At 34.9% G+C, this 23,492-nt stretch overlaps 1 protein-coding gene and 1 long non-coding RNA gene across 2 annotated transcripts in view; one reads left to right on the top strand and one right to left on the bottom strand.

Moving 5' to 3' along the window:
• Nucleotides 1-2,914, bottom strand: part of cacna1ea (calcium channel, voltage-dependent, R type, alpha 1E subunit a) — a 201,891-nt gene extending 198,977 nt beyond the window's left edge. The window contains exons 1-2 of the mRNA XM_017357424.4: nucleotides 2,778-2,914; nucleotides 1,108-1,208 (exon numbers count right to left, since the gene is read on the bottom strand). The gene's annotated coding sequence lies outside the window, so the exon portion shown is untranslated. The remainder of the gene's footprint in view (nucleotides 1-1,107; nucleotides 1,209-2,777) is intronic.
• On the top strand, nucleotides 1,327-10,059 carry LOC137496331 (uncharacterized). The gene is made up of 5 exons (XR_011016553.2): nucleotides 1,327-1,368; nucleotides 8,066-8,232; nucleotides 8,891-8,948; nucleotides 9,064-9,127; nucleotides 9,242-10,059. It is a non-coding gene; the product is annotated as an uncharacterized lncRNA (long non-coding RNA).
• The last annotated feature ends 13,433 nt before the right edge of the window (nucleotides 10,060-23,492 follow it).

Here is a 23,492-nt window from a genome sequence, read left to right as displayed (position 1 = left end):
TCTTCTGCAGTATTATTATATGCAGGATGCAGCTCAACAGATAATACATCTGGAAAAATCTACCTTTTGACACGTTTCCAAATGATCAACTAAATGTCAAGTTATTATTTGTTGCTCTTACAGCTGGCATCAACGACAAGACTTAGGTCAGGTGGTGAAGTTTCTAGCTAAATCAGCATAAAAATGTAAACATTTCATTATGTCTGTTGTTTGAGCTAAGTTAAAAGTGCTCGCACCAGGCCTGGAGATTGGCTGAATAGATTCATAAATGGTATGAGCCTATTTCCAAAAGTAGAGTGTTCCTTTAAGCTTTTGATTACCACCAATTTTATATTTAAGCTCTTCATATGGGTTTAGCTTGTGAAGTTGTATCCTTTCCTGAACACTACCGGACCGTCAAATCCTTTGTTAGTCACAAATGCTTCAGTGCAACGCAGGACTAAAAGCTTTCAACCGGACGTAGCCTGACATCCTGCAGTGCCACACTTTATTGCTTTTGGGGTTACTAAGAAAATGAAAAGCATTACTTCAAAGATGATGAAGATGTGGAGTGCTGGAGCCAAAAAAGTGTCCACACAAACAGGATGTTTTTGGCAAGCAGGCGTATTTCTATACTGTTCAGCACCTAGAACTGAATAATGAATGCCTGAACCAGCAGAAAAAAAGGTTTGTTAGTACAACTGTTCAGATGCTTGTTCATGCGAATATATCTAATACATCAGTCAATTAAATGGCAGCAGCTCAATGCATTGAGGCATGGAGTTATTGTCAAATAAATGGAAAAAAGTGATTTAAGTGGCTTTGAATGTGGTATAGCTGTTGGTGTCAGGCTAATCTGAGTATTTCAGAAACTGCTGATCTACTGGAATTTTCACACACAACCATCAAAAAGAAAATGGTATGAAAAAGAAGTAGAAAAAAACTGTGGCAACAGATATTTCATACTTGTTCAACATACAACCAACAAACACTCATTGTATCCCCTGTATTGTATCATTGTATACACGTATCCCCTGTCTACATTTCTGGAGAGTGCAAGACATGTAGCCAGAGGTAGTATCTTGTCTTTAAAATGTTCCTTTTTGGCAATAACAGCTGAATACTTACCTCCGGGTGGACTGTTTTTCCAGTTTTGCCCAGTGGCTCGCCATGTACATTGCTGGACATTGGAAGTAAAGCGGAGTTGACCACGTTGTGAGAGTTTGAGTCTGGCGAAGAACAGTTCCAGAAAAAAGGTAAAACAAAAGCAAAAAACTAAAATAAATAAATAAACAACAGGCTGAAAAAGTGGTGAAATCACACTGCTGCGACGGCTTTTTGTTTTCTAGATTGCTTTTGAAAACACTATCAGTTGGGTTTAGGGAAGGGGTGGGTGGGTGAGTCAGTCAGTCGACAGCAAGCTGGCTTGGTCGGCTGAAGTGTATATTGCGCCCTCTGGCGAATTTGTGTGGGAAGACGATGCTGAGAGAAATTTGATGTCTTCAAAAAGCGTATACACAGCGGCCTCTGGTGGATATACAAAAACAAAAACTGCGAGCAGAGGTACCTCCGATTACATATTTTTGCTGTCCCCAGAAATGTAGATCTGGGTACGTATCCGCAATGAGCCTGGGTTGCATACAACACATCCAACCTTTAAACAGATGAGCTACAGCAGCAGAAGAGCATTTCAGTCCAATTCTCTCAGCTAACAACAGCAAACTGAGGCTACAGGTGAGAATTTCGCAAAAGCAACCATAAGGATCCATCCATGCTTCGTGTTAGAGGATCAGGCTGCTGTTGTTGGTGTTGTAAAACTGTGGGGTGTATTCTCTTAGCACAGTTAGTACCAAATGAGCATCATGTAAATGCCACGGTTTTGAAGCTGAGCATATCAATGGTTTATTCATCTGGCGACAGCTACTTTCCACAGGTTAATGTACCTTCTGACAAAGTTTAGATTATCTCAATTTTTGATATACTGTAGTATCAAGTGGCTCAAATGGCCTCCAGAGTCACCATAACTCAGTCTAATGAGGCACTTTATGGGATGACATGGAATGTGAGATTAGCATCAATGATGTGCCTCAAATGTGCACCAACTGTACAATGCCATAACGTCAATTTGTACTAAAATCTCCAACAAAGGTTGACTGGAGTTTCTAGGTAAAAATAACACAACGGCACATTATTATGCTCCTTTTTACACTAATGATATTTAGGGACATATTGTCAGGATTATTTGCATGCAGCTCTTTCCACAGAGGCAAATAAATCCCACAAAGCAATTTAACTGTGTCTACGGTTTGTAATCGAATACATTTTTCTACAAATCTTTTCTTATTTCATCTCATCTATTAATCTCCATATGGACAACTTTTCTGGTATGGTCATTTTGCTCAGTAGCTCACTTTGTAGAGTGTTGTAATAGCTCAGGTTTGAGTCCTGTAAAGCAGTGGTCCCAAACCTTTTTATCACCGCGGACGGGTCAACGTTTGTCAATTTTACAACGGACCGACGTGAGGGGAGGGGTCTTCACGTGAATACAGCTGCTGCGCTCGTGCATCCAGGTTAATCATGAACAACTCAGTGCGCTCGCGGTCAGATTATGTTTCAATCAAGGTTTATATGCATCAAATACATAACATCTGTGCCAAACATCTCAACTGACGAACATATTAACAATAATACAACCGTATAGACGAATAAAATGTATGCATTGGCATGTTACAGCTCTAATGAGTATGATTATGTGAAACTCCATATAGATAAATATTGCAATGGTTCCGGGTTCTTACTTAGCGATGCACGCACACATATATGCACAATCCTTAAATGCTCTGCTGATTTGGACTCTATAATACCTGTTTTATAACTTTAAACTATCAACAACCACCAATGAGCTCTATTCTAGCAATCATTCTTCCCGCTCTGTGGTGGATTTTGGCATAATCCATTTCACGTGAGATGGCGGGGGGTGAGTGGAAGATACCAAGTCGCGGAGGGAATATTTTCTACAGAAATAATTTATGGCTGTGTCCGAAACCGCATACTTCCATACTATAAAATATGCCAAAATCAGTATGCGAGCCGAGTAGTATGTCCGAATTCATAGAATTCGAAAATCAGTATGCGAGAAGTACCCGGATGACTTACTACTTCCGGCGAGATTCCGGAGTGCGCATCCCATGCATGCTGCGCTATCCCATGATGCCCCGCGAGCGAATTCATGAATGGAAGTAAAGTGACGCAACTGACGCAGGTAGGTCACGTGACCATGACAAAATGGCGGATGTAGTACGTCCGAATTCCATTCATACTTTTCACATTCATACTGTATAGAACGTACTTTTCTAACGGCCGAGTAGTAAGTTTAAATTGAAATGCAGTACCTACTGAGTAGTAGGCGGTTTCGGACGCAGCCTGTGATTTCTTATGTGGCCACGTTTGTTCCACGGACCGGTACCGGTCCGCGGCCCGGTGGTTGGGGACCACTGCTGTAAAGCATGGTTCCACAAAAGATATAAAAGAAATGTCAAATCAAAGTAATCAAGTTGTTAGCTTTTGAAAAGACTATTAGTTGGATTTTTTGGAAGGGTTTGGGTCAGTGGTTGGCTGGTCAAGGTGATCTGTATAAGAAGTCCCGGCTTGTATAAAAGAAAGAAAAAGGTGTATGTGAAACATATGACAAAATACACTCTAAATAATGTATTTCGATTCACCAAAATGTAGACATTGCCCGATAGTGAACTGTGATCTGAATTGTGCAATGAAATGTTACCGGAGCAACATATTTTATGTTTCACAAAAATGTAGGCAGAGGCACGTACAGTATTTCCAATGAGCCTGGCTGAAAATCTCAAAGGAATGTATCCAGTACCTTGATAAATCAATGGCATGAAGAAATAAGCAAGACAAAAAAGGGTCCAACGTGATCAACATATAGGCTCATTCTGAAAATGTAGCCCTATATTTATTTCTGGAGATCGTGAATTATGTAGCCAGAAGTATGTATGGCTTTCGTCTTTAAAATGATTTTTAAAATGACTATTAACAGTTTATCCAGAAGCTCGCCATTGACATCAGCGGATTTGAGATGCAGAGAAGAGTTGACCACGATGACAGGCTTCAAGTCTGGTGAAGAACGGTTTTAGAAAGTAGGTAAGACAAAAACAGAAGCCAAAAAATAAAATAAACATGTAAATAACAGGGTGAAAAATGTGGTAAAAATCAGGCGAGGACTCTTCTTCCTTTGAGTTGCTTTTTAAAACTGTTGCTGGATTTAGGGAAGTGGGTGTCAATCGATGCTTGAAAACATAGCAGAGGTTATAGCAGAGGTTCTCAAAGTGGGGGTCGGGACCCCCCGAGGGGTCGCGGGACAATGAAGGGGGGTCGCCTGGTGATTTTCAAAAATGTAATAATTTTTATTAAACCTTAAGACTTACTGTATTTTATCAATAACCTACTAAAGAGAAAAAAATAGTCGTTTATAGTTACTATAAACTATATAGTTACTATAGTAGCTTATAGTTACTAGTTCTATTGGATTGCGACTTCTCGGGTAATTACGTTATACTAAAGACACAGCAATACTGTCAGATGCAGCAGATTGATTTTATAACACCAGGTTAAACTTTCTAGCCCATTTACAGCACTGACATACATAAAAAAAAAAAACAAAGAATAGACTTGGGTCTATTGGTGTGTGTGTGCGTCATTGCATACAAGGTTTCTGTATTTTTAACCACCACCTCAGAGAATATTGGGGGTCACGAGTCACTGGCATTGTCATTTTGGGGGTCGCGGGCTGAGAAGTTTGGGAACCCCTGGGTTATAGGGAAGGAGGAGGGTGGGTCAGTCGATCAATCAGTCATTCAGGTGTTCAACAGTCAGTCTGACAGCGGCCTTTGGTGAATTTACGCAAGAACAGCAGGCGTGAATGGCACTCGCAAGAGAAATTTGAAATCTGAAAAAGCATACAGAGCGGCCTCTGGTGGAAAACTGCAAAAAAGAAAACGTAGCTCCTAGGACGTATTTGGTGCTCTCCAGAAATGTATATAGCAATACGTTTTCAGAATGAGCCTGTGTGGAATTTGGTACTAGCAAGGTTTGGTGACCAGTGAATGACTATGTTGAATATAAATGTTTAAAAAAATAATAATTTTTAACCACTGTATGCTATTTTTAATAACTTCAAACAGCACAATGAAATGTTTTTCTTTATATGTTTAATACTATAGCAACAAGACATCATAACACTTCTAAAATAAAGAAAATAAAAATAGAATTATTTATATGGGATAATAATTTCGCTTATACAGCAGTGATTCAGCTGGCAAGCAACTGAAGACTTTTCTCTCATTATTTTCAGATGTGTCTCTTCTACACTCAATAATTTACCAAGATACCAAGGCATGACTGTCATCAAAAGTGAGAAATTTAATATAACCTCAACATTTTTTCATTAAATTCTACCAGGAACAAATTATCTGATCTATGCTATCCACATTAATTGCACAGCTCTACTCCCACTATGTCAACAATGTCTCACTTGTGTCTATTTTGATTTCCTAAAGGGCTTTCTGAGAATCATCTGAGGCAAAAATACCCGTTTCTTCCCTGAGTTACAAAAGGGCAACCTCTGAGCAACAATAATTTCCACTTTGTTTTCCTGTATCACTGTAATAGCAGCTATTTTAGCCCTATAAGCCAAAAGTGACAGTTATCTACTTTCTTCAAAGGGAATATCATTCATTTTGTCATAATATCAAATGGCAAAATACAACACTAAACTGAGACAGAGAAAAAACCCTAAAAATCTAAGGAAATACTATTGAGTTGTTGCTCATTCCCTGCTGTTAGCCTCCATCAGCCATGAAAATTACACTCATTTGCACTATATGCTTTTTTTAATTATCACCACCGTGAATAGAAGAAGCCCAGATTGCCTTGAACAACAAGCATTAACTTTTCTGAGGACACGAAGCAAGACTAAACACATAATGATCGACTCCCCTTCAAAAGCATGACGAAACAGCTGAGAGCAATAGGGAAATGAAGAGGCATAAAGTAGGTACCCTTGGAAATTCATTCTTAGGGAGTAAGAACTCATGGGTTTTTGTTAGCATGAAAGACACGACCTGAAAGCCACTGTTTGGTGTAATGCACACCGTCAGATTGAATATTCATATTCAATTCGGCGACAACCTGTAAGATCTTCAAAGAAGTCGGATTATTTCAGATGTGCGATCGACCCATCCAAACAGATTCAGCTCAGTTTAAAACAACATACGACATGGGTTTAATGTAATAACATTACCTAGGACACTTTATGTCATCTCTGATAGCTGTACTCTAATTTCGCTATTCACATCAGACATGTTTAAACATCTTTTGAAGCCTAAATCAGGCTTTTCCCAGATGGTGAACCCTTGGGGGTTCATAACAGAACTTATAAGGGGATTGTGAGTTGGTGAAAAACTGATGAAGTCTAATCATTAAATCAAGGCTGAACAATGAATCACAGAAAGAAAGATATGCTGAATGTCTAATAATCAGTTAAAAAGCTGTGATTTAATATGTTCTGTTGTTTTTATCAAATATATGTTTTATAACTGTAAAAATAATTATACAGTATATGCAAGAATGATTGCGACTGAATCTTTTTGCCAAGTTGTGCAGTCCTGCATATAAATAAAAAACTAAACAACTATAATAAAACATTTATGATAAATATATTTTGTTCATTTACCAACATCACAGAATTACGAATATGCTAATGTGCTGATGAAAAACTGAAATATGACCTTAAATATTTAACATCTAATCCATGTTTTCACTTAGTATTAACAACTGGTTAGCGAAGACAAATTACCATTTCCATTTAGTAGTAGCATGCATTGAAACATGCTTCTTGTGAGTATCAGTGAATTCCAACAGATTTACTTTAATTAGTCAACTAGTCGCTTATACTTATCTTTTAAAGAAAAGACAACTAAACACTTTAAAAGCAACAGATTTAAATCAGGTTTTCCTCAAATGGTGAACCCTTGGGGCTTCATAAATAAACTGCAAAGGGGATTGTGAGTTTGTGAAAAGCTAATAAAGTATAATCATTAAATCAACGCTAAAGAAATTCATCACAGTTAAAGATATTTGCTAAATGTTAAATAATCAGTTAAATGGCTGTGGTTTAATATTGTTCTGTTGTTTTTATCAAATTTATGTTGTACAATTGTTAAAAATAGCTATATATGAAAAAAAATATTGCAATTTCATCTTTTAGCCAAGTTGTCCAGTCCTTCATCCCAAAGAGGGAAGAAATCACTTTCGCGAACGCTCACGTTCAATCTGCCCAGTTGGTGGAATGAACTCCCTAACTGCATCAGAACGGCAGAGTCACTCACTGTTTTCAAGAACAAAACTAAAAACTCAACTATTTAGTCTCCACTTCACTTCCTAATCTGCAATTGCCTCTCTGGATATACCACTAAATGTACTCCCAAAAAATAAAAATAAATAAATAAAAATAAATTAATAAATTACTAAAATACTACTAATACTTTCCTTCTTAGACTGTACAGCCCTGAAACTTGCCTATAGCACTTATTCATTGTTGCTCTTATAATTGTGTAAATTGCTTCCTTGTCCTCATTTGTAAGTCGCTTTGGATAAAAGCGTCTGCTAAACGACTAAATGTAAATGTCTAAATGTAAATATAAAAAACTAAACAATCAAAATAAAACATTTACTAAAAAGACATATTTTTATTTACCAACATCACAGAACCACAAATATGCTAATGTACTGATGAAATATTGAAATATTACCTTAAGTATTTAACATCTAATGCCCTGTTTAGACTTAGTATTAACAACACTCAAAAAAATGAATTATGGCTTTAGTTGGTCCAAAGAATGTAACTATGTTTAAATTAAACAATTTGCTTATGTTTGTGTATTAAAAATAAAAGTGTTGTGTTGGAAAAAATGAGAAAAAGTAAGTTTTCACATTTAAACAGCTCGCTTATGTAACATGAATGAAAGGGAGTTGTGTTGCTTCTGCAGTACTGCATTTTGGTCAATAGGTGGAGTAATATCTGCACATGCGCAGTTTCAAAACAACACAGGAAGTAAGAAGATTCAAACCACAACGATCACTCTCAGCTCGGCGCCATATTATGGGAATCAAAAGATGAAGATTATAGTACAAATTGAGAACGTGCACAAAGCTTTCCCCAATGTGGACACACAGGTGAGATTTTTTTTTACTTTTTATGTATTTATACTGAGGCTGTGACAACATTTGAATCATAAATGTACTCTCTTGTAATACTATGTTGTGTTTGTGTATAGTATTGCTATGAAATTGCCATGTTCCCTGTGTCTTTTCCACATTATAGACAGATAAATGTATAGTTTGTTTTGCATTCCTGTGAAATTTTATACTTGGTATATATTAACTCCCCCAAAATAAAGTTGCAAACGTTGGTAGTAAGGAATAGTCATGTTAGAATAGTCTAAGCTCATAGCACACGTGCTGCTGATAATGTGACAATAAAAGTGATTTGATTTTTTATTTGATTTGATAGTCTTTATTTTAAATGAGTGTCAAGCAGTTTGTCAAGTTTGAATGCCAGTTTTGATAACTTACCTAATATTAATTAAAATGTGGTGTTGGCACATTGTTATTTATTATCTAATTGTATTCAAGCCTGTTAACTTAAAAAAAAATCTTGACAAGCATATGTGACACTTAAATAGCATGACATCTAGCATGATGACATAATGTAAGCTTATTTGTTTGGTCATCTAACACGTTTAAATTTTTAAGCTTAGTAGTTTGCTATTTGTATTATTATATTTTATTATTTTAAATCTTTGCTCACTCACATCTATTTTCTCCTTCACAGGTTTACAGCTCAACCTCTAAAGTCCCATATCTGGCTGAGGAGACTGTGGATCATCCAGGTACTATGCCTTTAGATGCCTATACACACATTAAAATGATGTACAGTAAAAATTACTAGTAATTTTAACTAATAATTATTTAGTAAATTACTAATTGTCATTTCATGTCATTTAGAACATCACCAGTGGAAAAAAAGGTGTGAATGCATCCTCAAAGCCCCTAAGTGAGGGAGTACATGGTAAGCTATTTATTTATTTTTTTTTAAACATTTTGTATTTTCTTAAACCAATTCCTCCTTTCACCTTTGATCTGTTGGTAAATGTTTTATTTTTTTACCTGACTTTTTTTTTAGGATGCTGGGCATGATGAAGCGCAAACCTTGATGTGCAACACCACCTTATGAATCTACAGTGGTTACATTAACATTTAGCAGACTTTTTTTTATCTAAAGTGACTTACAATTGAGGACACATTCAGCAAATCAGAAAGAAAAAAGAGGCAATACACCCAAGATGTGCTAATTATACAAAGAATTTTAAGAATTAAGAATGCTTCTACATGTGGTTTGTCAAGCCCACACACCTGTGTGAAGCAGACTTCATGCACAATGTTTTGTTTTTTAGATATAGGGACTGGTTGTAAGAAAGTGTCTGGTGCAAATGTGCATAAATGGTGCAAGTGTCAGAGAGATGAATGTGTGTAGCTAATGCATGTTCTGTGATGGTTGGTCTAATTTATGGTTTAGTGCTTTTCGTGTTACTTTGCTTTAAAATGTTAATCTTTCTTTGAACAACTGAAGTGTTATCTGCTTTTTCAGTGTAAAGAAGGTTACAGTATAGTTTACAAAAGAAGACTTAATTTTTCTATGTATATTTTTGATATATCATTTGAAGGCAGAATATTATTTTTGAATGTTTTTTGTAATATATGAAAAGTATTATTATGAAAAGTGTATTTTATGATGTTTTTGTAAGCATATTTTTTAAATCATTTATTGTTTTCAATTTGCTTCATACTTGTATTACTATTATTTCTACTAGTATTAATATTTTAACTTATTGTAATAAGTGAAGATACAGATTAAGACAGTATTTGGATTTTGATAATCATTTTATTGCTGGAAAATGTGTAAAACTGTAAAAATGCTTTTGAATAAACTCAATGAAACGGAAACTGTTTTTTTATTTGGTTAAACATAACAATATCAATTTTAGAATAATTGAACTTAAATAACTACATTGATTAAAGCTAAATTATAAATGTTACGTTGATTGAACTAAAAAACATTACATTACCTTTATGTAACTAACTTAAGTTCACTAAAATTAATATTCTTTCTTAAAGGTAACTTAACTCGGTTACGTGGAACCAGTGGACAAAAAAAAGTTAATTAACGCCAACATATCATTTTTTTGAGTGAAGTGGTCAGCTGAGGCTAGTGGTGGGAAGTACGAATCATTTTACTGACTCAGACCTTTGAGTCGTTCATTGATTTGAAAGAATCTTTTTTCGAGTCATTTCAATCATTTTGGCACAATATTATTTAAATGATTCGAGTTGCTTCCAAACTTATCTACAACTAGCCCAAACGTTATCACACTACAAACAAGTCATAACTAGAATGCTGTCAAAAAGAGAAAATAATCATTTATTGTTTACCTGGTCTTTTGTCTATGATTATATCAGCTCACCTCTTCTGACGGGTCTTCAAATTTGAGTGGTTCGTTTACGTCACAATGACAGTCCCACATACGTTTAACCAATACACACATTCTGAGCCTGAAGGAGTTATGATTAGTTCACCTTTTATGTCTTATGGTTTCTGAGTCATTCGTTTATAACGTGACAGCATGTACAGAGAGATGACTCTAAACCGAGAACTTTTTCTAGCTCTAAATGCATATGATTGGCTTCTGTCTTTCAATTAATGAACAAAGGACTTAAACTGAGAATTTGAGAAATGAACAGATCAAATCTTTTTCCGGCTCTAAACGCATATGATTGGCTTCTGTCGTTTACGTGATGAATGAATGACTCAAACTGAGGAATCAAGAAATGAACGGACCAAATCTTTTTCCGGCTCTAAATGCATATGATTGGCTTCTGTCTTTCATGTGTTGAACGAAAAGCTCTAAACTGAGCAATCGAGAAATGAACGGATGAAATCTTTTTCCAGCTCTAAATGCATTGGCTTCTGTCGCAAATAAATGAATCACTTACTGGGAGGACTCATCGTTCTGGAGTCGTACAAAAGATTTGTTCAAAATTAACTAATCGTTTAAAAACTACCCATAGCTGAGACAAATTACCATTTCCATTTTGGTAGTAACATACATTGAAATATGCTTCTTGCGACTATTGGTGCATTCCAAATTGGATATATCACCCTCCAAAGGTCACTTCTGTGTGCAAACAATCCTATTAAAAGTGTCATTCTGAAGTGCTTAAAACTGGCAAATTCGAAGGGCCGTTCGGAAAGAAGGATTTTGAGGGGTACAACTGATAAGCACTTCGGGCTCCCATGATTCATAGCACAGGGATGCTGATTAGTATATTGCTGCATACAATTCCTATGCCCTAATCCCTTCAAAGGGTTAACCTTCAGGAGTGACAGCTTTGAAGAGATTAGGGCATAGGGTTGAGCCCTTCTTGTTTTTGACCCTTCCCTTTTATTTCGTCACACTCTGAATAACAAATTAGAGCAGTCAACGTGATGCACATGTACTTTTAAATAAACAAACTAATGTTACCGGCTTAAAAGAGAACAGACAAGCAATCAAAAAAAAAAGGATGTAGATGGTAATTATGACTTTAAGTGTAGTCTGTATAATGCAACAAGATATCTGCTTTGAACAGTCTTTTTCACATGTGTCCCATAATCACACATCATGTTAAGTAAGTGTAAGTTAGTAGATGTGATCTTTTGTGCCTATAAGAATGCATTTGGCCAGATATTTACTCTAAAATTAGAGAATTTCAAAACATTTTAGACTCCATTTAACATGAATGGAAGTCTATGGGGAGAAAAGTCCAGAGTGACCGCAGCTTAAGTATAGTATGGTTAATACACTGGTCTTGAATTGTCAATGTATAAGCATTGAGTTTTTACATTTCCAATTGTAAGTGTTTGTTAGTAAATGTACACTTTTGGTTATCCCTGTTGTTTGGTTTATGTGTATGTGGAGAGTGGAGTGCACACATAACAGTAATCTGGCAAAAACTTTTAGTGAGCCTCAGATACATTTTAAACACATGTGAAGAACCCTGAGAGAAATAATATAAATAGACATGTTCCAAATGCTATACTCTGATAAGTAACACGTCTTGTTTATCTCTAAGAGCAGTTTGAAAGAACAGTGCACTCAAGAAGTATCGTTCAAATTCTGTGAAAAAAATGAAAAGACCTATTACTGGGATTTATTACAATTTCAGCACAAAGAAGATGTGTCTGGCTATCTAATATTAAAGTAACCTGGAAAAACAGCACTAGATTACAAGGCATTGAAATCTGAAATCTGGAGAACCCTGACACGTCACCTATAATAGCATGCTTAATGGCCTGTGTCACCATGACGGCTTCACCCATTTTGAAAATGAGACTCCATACGTCACGCTGAGTTTTTGTAAACGCTGCCATAGAAGACCTGAGGAGCGTTTGAATTAAACAGCTCAAGACACACGTAACCTCCTCCGAGGACAGAGCTGAGACTCTAGAACAGACGGAGAGAACGAGTTCAAAACTAATCAGGGTCTAATTATGCTGAAAAGATGCTTTAATCGATGACTTGCCAGACTCTGAATTACAGCCTCTCTCACGCATTGGTGCACCTTTAATGCTCTCGAATAAGAACTAGCTTCATTTTTTTTTTTAAGTTAAGAAAAGGGTTTCTTTTACCACTCAAGTACTCAGGAATTTATAGCGCAGCCATCACATTACAATGAAAGACTTGTTAATGTGACAGGAGTGCTGCTATTGAACTCCTTACAAATGTTCATATGGATGAGCGATAAGTACAGTATGTCTATATATTCTTATTCTCAGTCTCTCATACTTTTTTAAACATCTAAACTACATTATTTGAAGGAAAGAGAGTGTAAAATACCAGCTCATTTGATTTTTTTGTTTTGGCTGATTTTGTTTTATTATAAACAACAGACGCCCCTGTGGGATATTAATTAATTCTAACAACATGTCTTGACAACATTTCTAAGGTCTCGCGGAAGTTGTTGTCAACAAGGTCTTGCCTTCACAGTCACATGATGAACAGACTAAATTTACATTATGACTGTTCAAACGTGAAGCATGAAAGCAAAAAATCCTTAATTAAAACTTAAGAGGATCACAAGAATGAAATTGCATTTTAATCCTGTTCTCCATGACAACAAACCAAGAATCCATCATTTTCACGAATAAGAGAGCTGTTCACATTGCTTGGAATCTGGATCAAAGTGCGGTGTTTTTACTCGGACCTTCACACAGCAAATAGGATAAAAGGGCTGCAATTTCAGCAAACATTCTGAAGCCGTCTGAATGTCTGGTGTCTCGGCACTTTAGGATAACAAGTTCCAAGAACATGCGATGAAACGATCTGTTGTCTACACAGGCACCCTTTATAGAGATCAAAGTGGAAAAGAGACAAACTCAACATTAAATCATCCTGATGCTAAAACTGCTGCCATTTTGAGCTGTCTTTGTAGATAAGAGCATCTGTTTTTTCCTAGTTGACGTTTACACCATTTTCAGCTAAAAATAATTCAGCTAAAATGACAACATGTTTGGGAAATATATATATATATATATATATATATATATATATATATATATATATATATATATATATATATATATATATATATATATATATATATATATATATGAGCAATATCACACGAGTTGCAGTGCGATATGACTGTATATCGGCACTGGTGGGAGGCATGGATTGGCAAATGTGATTTATGAGTGCATTTATACAACAGTTCGACTGCAGAATCGTGTATATAAAAAAGAAAATCAAACACGGAGAGTCTCAAAAATCCTTTCGTATGAGGAACTACTTTCCTCCACCGTTCATACACATCTGCAGCTGGTCAGAACAGCAGAAACCATGAGCTACTTCACCAATGCCACTTTACAGCTAGTATTTGAACAATTTCTCTAGCATAATGGCTAAAATGATCATAAAACAGGTGATTTTGCTCACATTTTAAGATTATTAGACTAAAATGTCATCAGTCTACAGCAATTTCTCAGTATTTCTGTGTTGCAATCGGGGTATCACAATAATTAATCCTGAAAAAGCCAAAGCAAAGCAAACACTACCAGATTATAATTCTATAAATTCAGCAGTACAACATACAAAAGAGAGATATCCACTCAGAGAGTCACTAACCAGTTTTATAATGATTTAATCAGCTGTAGTTTAAAATTTATGCTAAGTTTTTCCTCCCCTAAGCACTTATTATGAGATCTCTGTCGCCATCTTGTGGTGGAACTTCAGCCCTCTTTGCTCTGCTCAATAACAAGGTAATGGCCGCCGACACACTAAATCTCCAAAATTATAAATGTTTAAAAATAGGCACTATCCTTATAACAAACTGCATAATTGCAATCTAAACAACTACATTCTCACCTAAAAACGCCTCAAAAGCACATTATGCTGTCCAACAGCAGCAGCATTGGTCAAACTATAGTGAGTTTATTCCTCTGCTTGTCTTTGTATATGGGCGGAGTAATACACAAGGGTGAAGAGGCTGTAGGAGTGCTGATCAGAATCGAGAAACAGACAGAACTGTTGTATTTGAAGTTCTGTATGTGCATGCACAAATATGTATTCACTTTATAAGCATTTGAAAGTACCAGACCATGCTAAGTGTTTCTTGACAAAGTGACATTGGCACCTACTGGCCTGACATGAATAATGCAGCTGGGATTTGTTGGTAATTTTTACAGTGACTGACTTGATAAAGTTAGCATTTGCAACTTTTCAAAAACATAAAGAAAAGACTTTTCAGCTTCATACAACATCAAGTTTGTGCTTATCTGTAAGGATTGCAGGACTGAAATAACAATCATTTAAGCATTGTAAAAAGTATATATTCTAATAAGAGGGATAGTAAAACCTAAACAAAAAGTCTGTCATAATTCACTCACTCTGCCCTTGTTTCGAAGCTGTTTAAGTTTCTTTCTTCTTTTGATCATTAAAAACAGTATCTTTTCTCAACTATAGAAAAATATTTTTAATATACATGACAGATTTATTTATTTATTGCAGTTTTGGTGAACTATCCTTTCAAAATACAATTATTAATTGCAATTTTTCTAAGGGATTTCTGATAAACTCTAGATTTTTGGCAAAAACACTGCTCTATAGCCATATTAAAAATAGAAGTGAATAGCCATTCGGGTGCATTGAGATCAGAATCTTATTTTCATTAAGTGTTCAAGTGATAAATAATAAATAACTAAACAGGGGGAAGCCATTTGTCAGTGATATTGCAATTTATGACTGATGTGGCAGGTCTGTGGTTTTCTATCATCACTACACAATGCACCTGAACATGGACACACCGCCTGGGGTGCTGACTCTATAAATGGGAATGTCTGTTTTATCTGCTTTGCAACAGAGAACTGGTATTGACAAACACCTTGTTTCCTGAACCAGAATCAATGTGCACTGAGAGGCCCTCGGTTGTGTCATCAGGGAATGAAACAATGACTAAACTTTGGCCAGCAAGATGTGCTGTTTTTATATTAAAAGTTCATTTAAATGGTTACATTCACAATTATTCATTTAGTGATATCGCTTAATGACACATTTCTCATCAGAACAAATTGTTGCTGTTACTTTTTAAGATTTTAAGAACTAAATTGCCCATGGCCTGAATAGACTACTTGCACAGAGCTTCGTTAAGCTGCTTTTTAAAAAGTGCAACTTCAGTACTTTCCTGTTGTGAATATTTTCAAAGTGTTTTAGTAATTTATTGTCATGTATTAGTAACCTAATAAGTGACAATTAGGGCCAGTACACACCAAGCTGATGGTCACACACACAAGTCGACTCTCATCTGGTTAACATTGGAGCTCCTTGGCCCAATTCAGTGTTGAATTGGCATCGAACCACTGGATGAAGGGAGCACTTTGATTGGTTATTCAGCAATGAATCAGAGCACGAGTGTGAAGTAGTGAAATAACATAGCAAGTAAACAATTCAAGCCAAGAAGGAACCAAAGAATTCTGGCTGTAAATTGGCTACATTTCTCAAATATTTGTCAACTATATGGATTATTAGATTATCAGACATATTTGCACGAGCAAAACCCTCCGTAGTGAGTGACAGTTACTTTGATAATGGTACTAAAAGCTGTTTTGTTTACATTTTGTGCCAGTTGGAAGTTCAGTTTTCCTTTGCACAGAACGCTACTCTCTTTCAGTCGGCTTTTGTCCGTTTGGTGTGTTCACGTGCAACAATTTATTCCACATGTGATCCAACGCGAGACGACCAAGAATTATTGTATAACAGAAGATTTAAAAATGCAAACATTTGGCAATAGCCGCGAGTCATCCTTTCACATTCTATAAGCTCCAATATGAACTAATAGTAATATCAGTCGGCCGTGCCGCAGCAGGATTACTATAACATGATAAACAGAATTACTAATAACGGAACATTAATCAACTTACAGTCATGCACGCACGTTTACCACTCATCAATATGAGGAGAAAAGGAAAATGAAAGCAAACTAGACCATCACTGACAGATTGCCGTCAGTGTTCTGAACCCACCCATCTAGAGCGAGTGCACATCAATACGTCTGTTTAACACTCAATAAGGAATTTAGTACAATATAAATACTACAGCACTGTTAGCGCTTTACGGTTTATGACTAAATTAAATAGTGTATTTTAACATAGCTAAATTATTTTATGGAACACACCACATTTGTTTAATTGTTTTTAAAAGTATGCAATATTGTAGGGAGTGTTAATTATCTACTGACCTAAAATCTTTTCCTAGCATAATCTTTTCTTTTAGCTATTTGAAAGACACTTTAAGAAACACTGACAATTCCGCTTAACTTAATATAACTTAACATAAGAGTAGGCTATACAGAACAGACAGCGACCCAACATCACAGCGATAACGTTAGTGACAACAGTGGTGTGAACAGTGTGAAATATGTATACGTAATATCTAACGTTGCTACAACATTAAGTGAATATTTTATTGACATTTACATATTTATTAAGTTATTTTAAAACCGCTTAGGTATAGGCTATATGATAGGCTAGCCTATGTGATAAGATTTCTATGTGACCTTAAAAATAACTTTGAAAATAATTAATTATATTTTATTTTATTTTATTCAATTTCCTACCTCTGAAAATGGCGTTTTGTCTTTTGGACTCAGTTGCTGTTTCCTGGACTAATGTTACAATCAAGAAAAAGGTATGCACGAAATATACAATGTGAATAGTGTGATTTGATTAGAAAACGAACCAATCATGTAGTGCCATTGTCAAACAAACTGCACTTTTGAAACGGTTCTTTTCAGAGAATTGAAACACGTGAATCACTCTCAGAAACAAAGGAATAATATTTGACTCTTTGAAAGGTCCTTTGTGTATGAATCATCTCTCTCAAATAAATCCTTAATTTTTTCATGTCTAATTCCAATAAATATATGAACTAATGACTGAGATGTTAGAGCTAATTATATATTAATACTGATTTGCGGTTGACAAAATGGGTTTGAAGATTTAGTCTTTGACAGTGGTTAAAAGTAACAAATTACAAATACTCAAACTATTGTAATTTGAGTAGTTTTTCTAAGGAATTAAAATTTACTAAGTAGTTTTAAAAACGTGTACTTTCACTTTCCCTTGAGCACATTTTTAGTGCAATATCGGTACTTTACTCCTACTATTTTCATTCAAATTGCATACTTTATTATTTCTTGTCTATAGGGATTGGCTGAGAAGAAAAATCAGTCCTGTGATTCCTGTCCAATCAAATTGTACATAGAAACTAAATAGCATCCTTTTGAACAACCTCATGATGCTTTATAAAGGCAGCAAACCGTTTTGAAACATGAAAAGTGTCCAACAAAATCTTTAAATGAAATGACCCAGAGACTGTTTAGACTACCCAAATGGCCTTAAACAATCACTAAATTCACTACAGAATGTTACGTTTTCACACGCTCACAAATTGCAAGTAAACACATCAGGTGTTCACAGCGCAATACTTACTACTCATTACTTTTGAGTATTTTTAAGGGGCTACTTTTTACTCATAGATTGAGTAATATTTACAACAGATACTTTTACTATACTTGCACTAATGTCTTGCACTTGCATCTTTTGAATGGGATGTTAAACCGAGGTCCTGACTCTCTTTGGTCATTAAAAATCTGGTGTGTGGTCTGGCACAAAATGGCTGCCGTCGCATCATCTAGGTGGATGCTGCACACTGGTGGTGCATGAGGAGATTCTCCCCTATGTGTAAAGCGCTTTGAGTGCCCAGAAAAGCGCTATATATCAAGTACTGTTCAGGTCCTAATGAATTGGTTCAGGTGTGTTTGATCAGGGTTGAAGCTGAACTCTGCAGGAAGGTATAGTCTCTAAAATTTGATGATTTCAAAAAGTTACTTTTTTTCCTTATTGTTGTTAAAGTCTGATCCTAATTTCATCATATCATGTGGCATCAAGAGCAAATATAATATAGATTCTATTTCTTGAATCTAGCTAAAAAAGCGATGGATACAGTTTCAGGTGAACCATGTTCATTAAAAACACTCATTCCTGCCCAACATACAAATATAATATAGAATAGATATGTGGATGTGATCACTGATTTAGCACAATAAATATACAATGCGAATAGTGATTTGATTAGAAAACAAACTAATCGTGTAGTGCCACAGTCAAACAAACTGCACTTTTGAAACAGTTCTTTCTAGAGAATCGAATCGTGCAAATCACACTCAGAAACAAATGAAACTCTTTGAAAGGTTCTTCATGTCTCTTACATACATAAATACTTAATTTTTCATGTCTAAATCCAATAAATATATTAACAAATTAACTCAGACGTTAGAGCTAGTTATATATTAATACTGATTTGCAGTTGACAAAATGTATTTGACGATAGACTTTATGAGTCTTTTATGTAGGCTACTTTAATGAATAACCATAGTGTGTTAATTGTTTAGAGCAGGAGGTGACCAAAACTGTTCCTAGAGATCTACCTTCATGCAGACTTCAGTTGCAACCCATATCAAACACACCTGCCTGTAATTATGCAGTGCTGTTCAGGTCTTAATTAATTGGTTCAGGTGTATTTGATCAGGGTTTGAGCTAAACTCTGCCGGAAGGTGGATCTCCAGGAATTGGGTTGAGCACCCCTGATTTAGAGTCTCTAAAATTCGATGAAAAGTATCTCAAAAACTAACAAAAACGTTCTTTGTTAAAGTCTGACCCTAAATTATAATTTCATCTTATTACGTGGCATCAAGAGCAAATATAATTTAGATTTTATTTCCTGAAACTAGCTAAAAAGCGATGGATACAGTTTCAGTTGAACCAGGTTCATTAAAAAAAACTCATCCCTGCCCAACATACAAATATATAAGTAGCTAGATATGTAAATTTGATCAACGACTTCAGTTCACTGAAATGACAATAATGACAGACAAACAAATACAAACGTATCAAACGACATATTTTTAAAAAGACTGAAAGAAGTTAACGACAACCTAATGTAAATATCGCCTCCACCAAAACGTAAGCAGGCATTCCATTCTGAGAGGATGGCAGTGTAAACCTGTGTAACAATCAGTGTGCCAATGAACGTGAATAAGAACATAAGCTTACCAGCATCAGATCCGCGGAGCGCAGCTACAAGTGCCCTCAGCTCCATCACCGCAATAGCGCGCAGGAACGCAGAGAGTCCTTCACTATTCCTCACATTCATTCACCTGCGACTGGATGGCGATTTTCCATTCCTGCCCTGCCCGTGTTTTGAAAATATGTTTCTTTTAAGCGAGTAAGTACATCTGTCTGTCTCTCTCGCGCGCGCGCTCGCTCTCTCGGATACAGCACCAAAATGGTTAATGCACTGGAGAGATTGCGGGTGCTGAACACAAATACCCAGTTTCAAACTGAGTACGACAGGTTAGATCACCAGAGGGGGGCCGAGAGTCACTGTCTCAGTAATTAGGAAACATAAATTATTAAATATGTCACATTACGCTTCTTAACACAATGATAGTATAGGGTCAGCAGCTTGGTTTGTGGGGATTTTAATGAGGACTGTCTTATCTGGGAATATTAGCTTTGGGTAAGTGCGCGTAAAATCTCACACACGCAATTAGATTAAATGCAGAGCCTGTTCAAATGGTTTTGCTGGAGAAGGAAGTTTCAAACCAATTGGAATGGTTACTGGAGGCGATCAGTCTATAGTTGAGTTATCGTTAAGACTTTGCACGTCTTTATGGAAATTGGAATGAAGTACGTTTTTGTACTTCGTATTCTTTTTTATTATTCTTCTTTTTATTCTTCTTTATTTATTTATTTATTTATTTATTTATTTATTTATTTATTTATTACTGACAATGTTTCTACAATCATTATAATAATTAAGTTGATAAACTATGCTTAATAAGAAGCTATGCATGCTTCTTATAATGTTTTTTAATTAGATCAAGACAAACACATTTGCATTTGTGGAATTTTTTTAAATAAAGGTAACAAAACAGTTTATTTATTTATTTATTTATTTATTTATTTATTTATTTATTTAATAATTATTTTAATTACAACAAATCATAAAATTTCAATGGTTGCAATTATGTTAACCCTTGTGTATCTTTTTACAGGTATTGTAACCCCATGGTTGATCTTCAATGCTTAGGTCTTAATTTAATTTAATTTAATTTAATTTAATTTAATTTAATTTAATTTAATTTAATTTAATTTAATTTAATTTAATTTAATTTAATTTAATTTAATTTTATTTTATTTAATTTAATTTAATTTTATTTTACTTTATTTTATTTATTTTATCAAATGTATAATTACATTTAAAAAATAATAATTTGTTTGATGGTTTATTGTTGATTGTTTGATTAATTTACTCTTGTTTCCTTTCAGAAATCTATTTTACACTCAGTAAAAAAATATTTGTTAAAGTCAAAACCTTCAGGACAAAATATTCATATTGAAACCCTTTAAAACTGTATTGTAGGTTGTATCTCAGTGTCATTTAAGCAAGAAAGTCCTACATTCTTTGAAAATCTTCTATTTTCATGGCAACATTCCTCAAGTTTTGCCCATGGAGCATATCCATTTGCCCATGGAGCATAAATATACTTTTTTGAGCACTTCAGGGAATTAAATTAAAATAATGTAAGTGTGTTGTTAAATCTGACTTTGTTTTCAACAAACTGAGAAATGTGTATGTGATTATTTTATTATATTGATAATGCATTATTTAAAAACTATAATAAATCAGTTTAATCAATAATACAGGATATTGTAATAATCAAAATATATGCTTATATGGAAAATATATTATTAGTATATCTTATATTAATATTGTATATACATTATTATATAGTGCTGTCGCCCCACAGCAAGAAGGTCGGTGGTTTGAGCCTTGGCTGGGTCAGTTGGCATTTCTGTGTGGAGTTTGCATGTTCTCCCTGTGTTCGCGTGGGTTTCCTCCGGGTGCTCCACTTTCCCCCACAGTCCAAAGACATGCGGTACAGGTGAATTGGGTAGGCTAAATTGTCCATAGTGTATGAGTGTGAATAAGTGTGTATGGGTGTTTTCTAGAGATAAGTTGGAGCTGGAAGGGCATACGCTGCGTAAAACATATGTTGGATAAGAAAATAGAAAATAGATTTTAAAATAATGCATTCTTACCATCAGAACTTTTGCCAAAAAAGATATCTCTGTCAGTAAAAGCACAACAAATATTAATATACAACACTTCTATAAGTATCTTTGAGTACATTTACATTTGGTCATTTAGCAGACGCTTTTATCCAAAGCGACTTACAAATGAGAACAAGGAAAGTATCTATGAGTATCTTTTTTTTAATTGACACATAAAGGTTAAGCATTTCTCATAGAAACAAATAAAGAAGCTTTATTTAAAAGACATTCAACAACAATTGTTTTCCCTATCCTTTATTCCACAAATGTCCTTAATTAAGCAGTTGGTAAGTTGTCCACTGTAGTTGTTTTGTTTGACCCATTATTTCACCAAATTGTTGAAAATTGGGCAATAGTTAACTTTTAATTGGAGAATCTTTCTTGCACAGAGACAGAAACTGAAGCGCTATTCTATTTGGTCATCATGTTTTGAATAAGTATTGAGTTGCATATTTAATGAATTAGTTTTGTTTAAGAAAGAAAATATTGTTTTGGTTACTAGGGTTTCCCAGGATCCACCACACACTGCTCCGGGCAATCCTGAAGAGAAAACACAGACGTGCTTTCTTTCTTTAAAAAAACAAACAACAACAACAACAACAAAAAAAACTACTTCTCACTCCAGGCAAGATCACAAAATTCGGCTTGCATTCAGGTCACAAATTGGAGTGACTAAACAACAACAACAACAATATGATATAAATTAATAAATAAAAGTGTAAATGCATAAATGTGTAATACAATGTGTAGGTATATTAAATAAATAAATAATGAAAATATGTATAATAAATAAATAAAAATGAAAACATCAACCCAGATTATAATCACAATAATAATAATACTTAAGCCAGTCAAAAAAAAAAAAAAACACACGATGCAAAATTGCTCTAGCCATCAACCAACGATGGCACACCGGCCTCTAAACGTTTAATCTAAACAAATTTGCATCGTGTTTTTTTTTTTTTTTTTTTTTTTTTTTTGACTGGCTCAAGCTGATGATTGACAGACAGCCTCTTTCTTATTTCTTTTCAATATTTTCCTATTTCTCCAACATTGGTGTAATGTACTTGATCATTTATCAGGCCGCACTATTGATTGTTTCTATATTTATTTATGCAGGAATTGAGGGATTCCTCGATCGTTTCCTGATCGGTCGGCAGAGGTCATGGCAGGAGTGTTAGTAGTTAACGACAGAAGGATTTTCACTTTTGACTCAACTAATCCCATCTGAAAACTGAGGGGTCACGAATTCTTTTTCCTTTTGCCCTCAAATATGACACGTGTAATGACAATGATGACAAAAAATTCATATATAGAAACAAACATAAAAACACATCAACTCCTTGCTAGGTTGCTATCGAAAATCCAGCATGTAATACACATTTAAAATAAGGAATATTAAACACAAATGATTTTAATACAAATCTTTTCATTCCAAAAACTCGCAGCAGATGCCCTTCCAGCTGCAACCCTGAGAAACACCCATACACTCTAATTCACACACATACACTACAGACAATTTTAGCTTACCCAATTCACCATATTTTTGGACTTTTATTATTATTATTATTATTATTATTATTATTATTATTATTATTATTATATTAAGTGCATTATATAGGTACATTACAAAAGCAATGTAATAATGAATAAAAGTGGCAATAAT

The sequence above is a fragment of the Danio rerio genome, chromosome 8 (assembly GCF_049306965.1).
Source record: "Danio rerio strain Tuebingen ecotype United States chromosome 8, GRCz12tu, whole genome shotgun sequence".
NCBI lineage: Eukaryota > Metazoa > Chordata > Actinopteri > Cypriniformes > Danionidae > Danio > Danio rerio.
The sequence above is the reverse complement of the archived record's forward strand: the minus strand, read 5'-3'. Positions and strand labels throughout refer to the sequence as shown.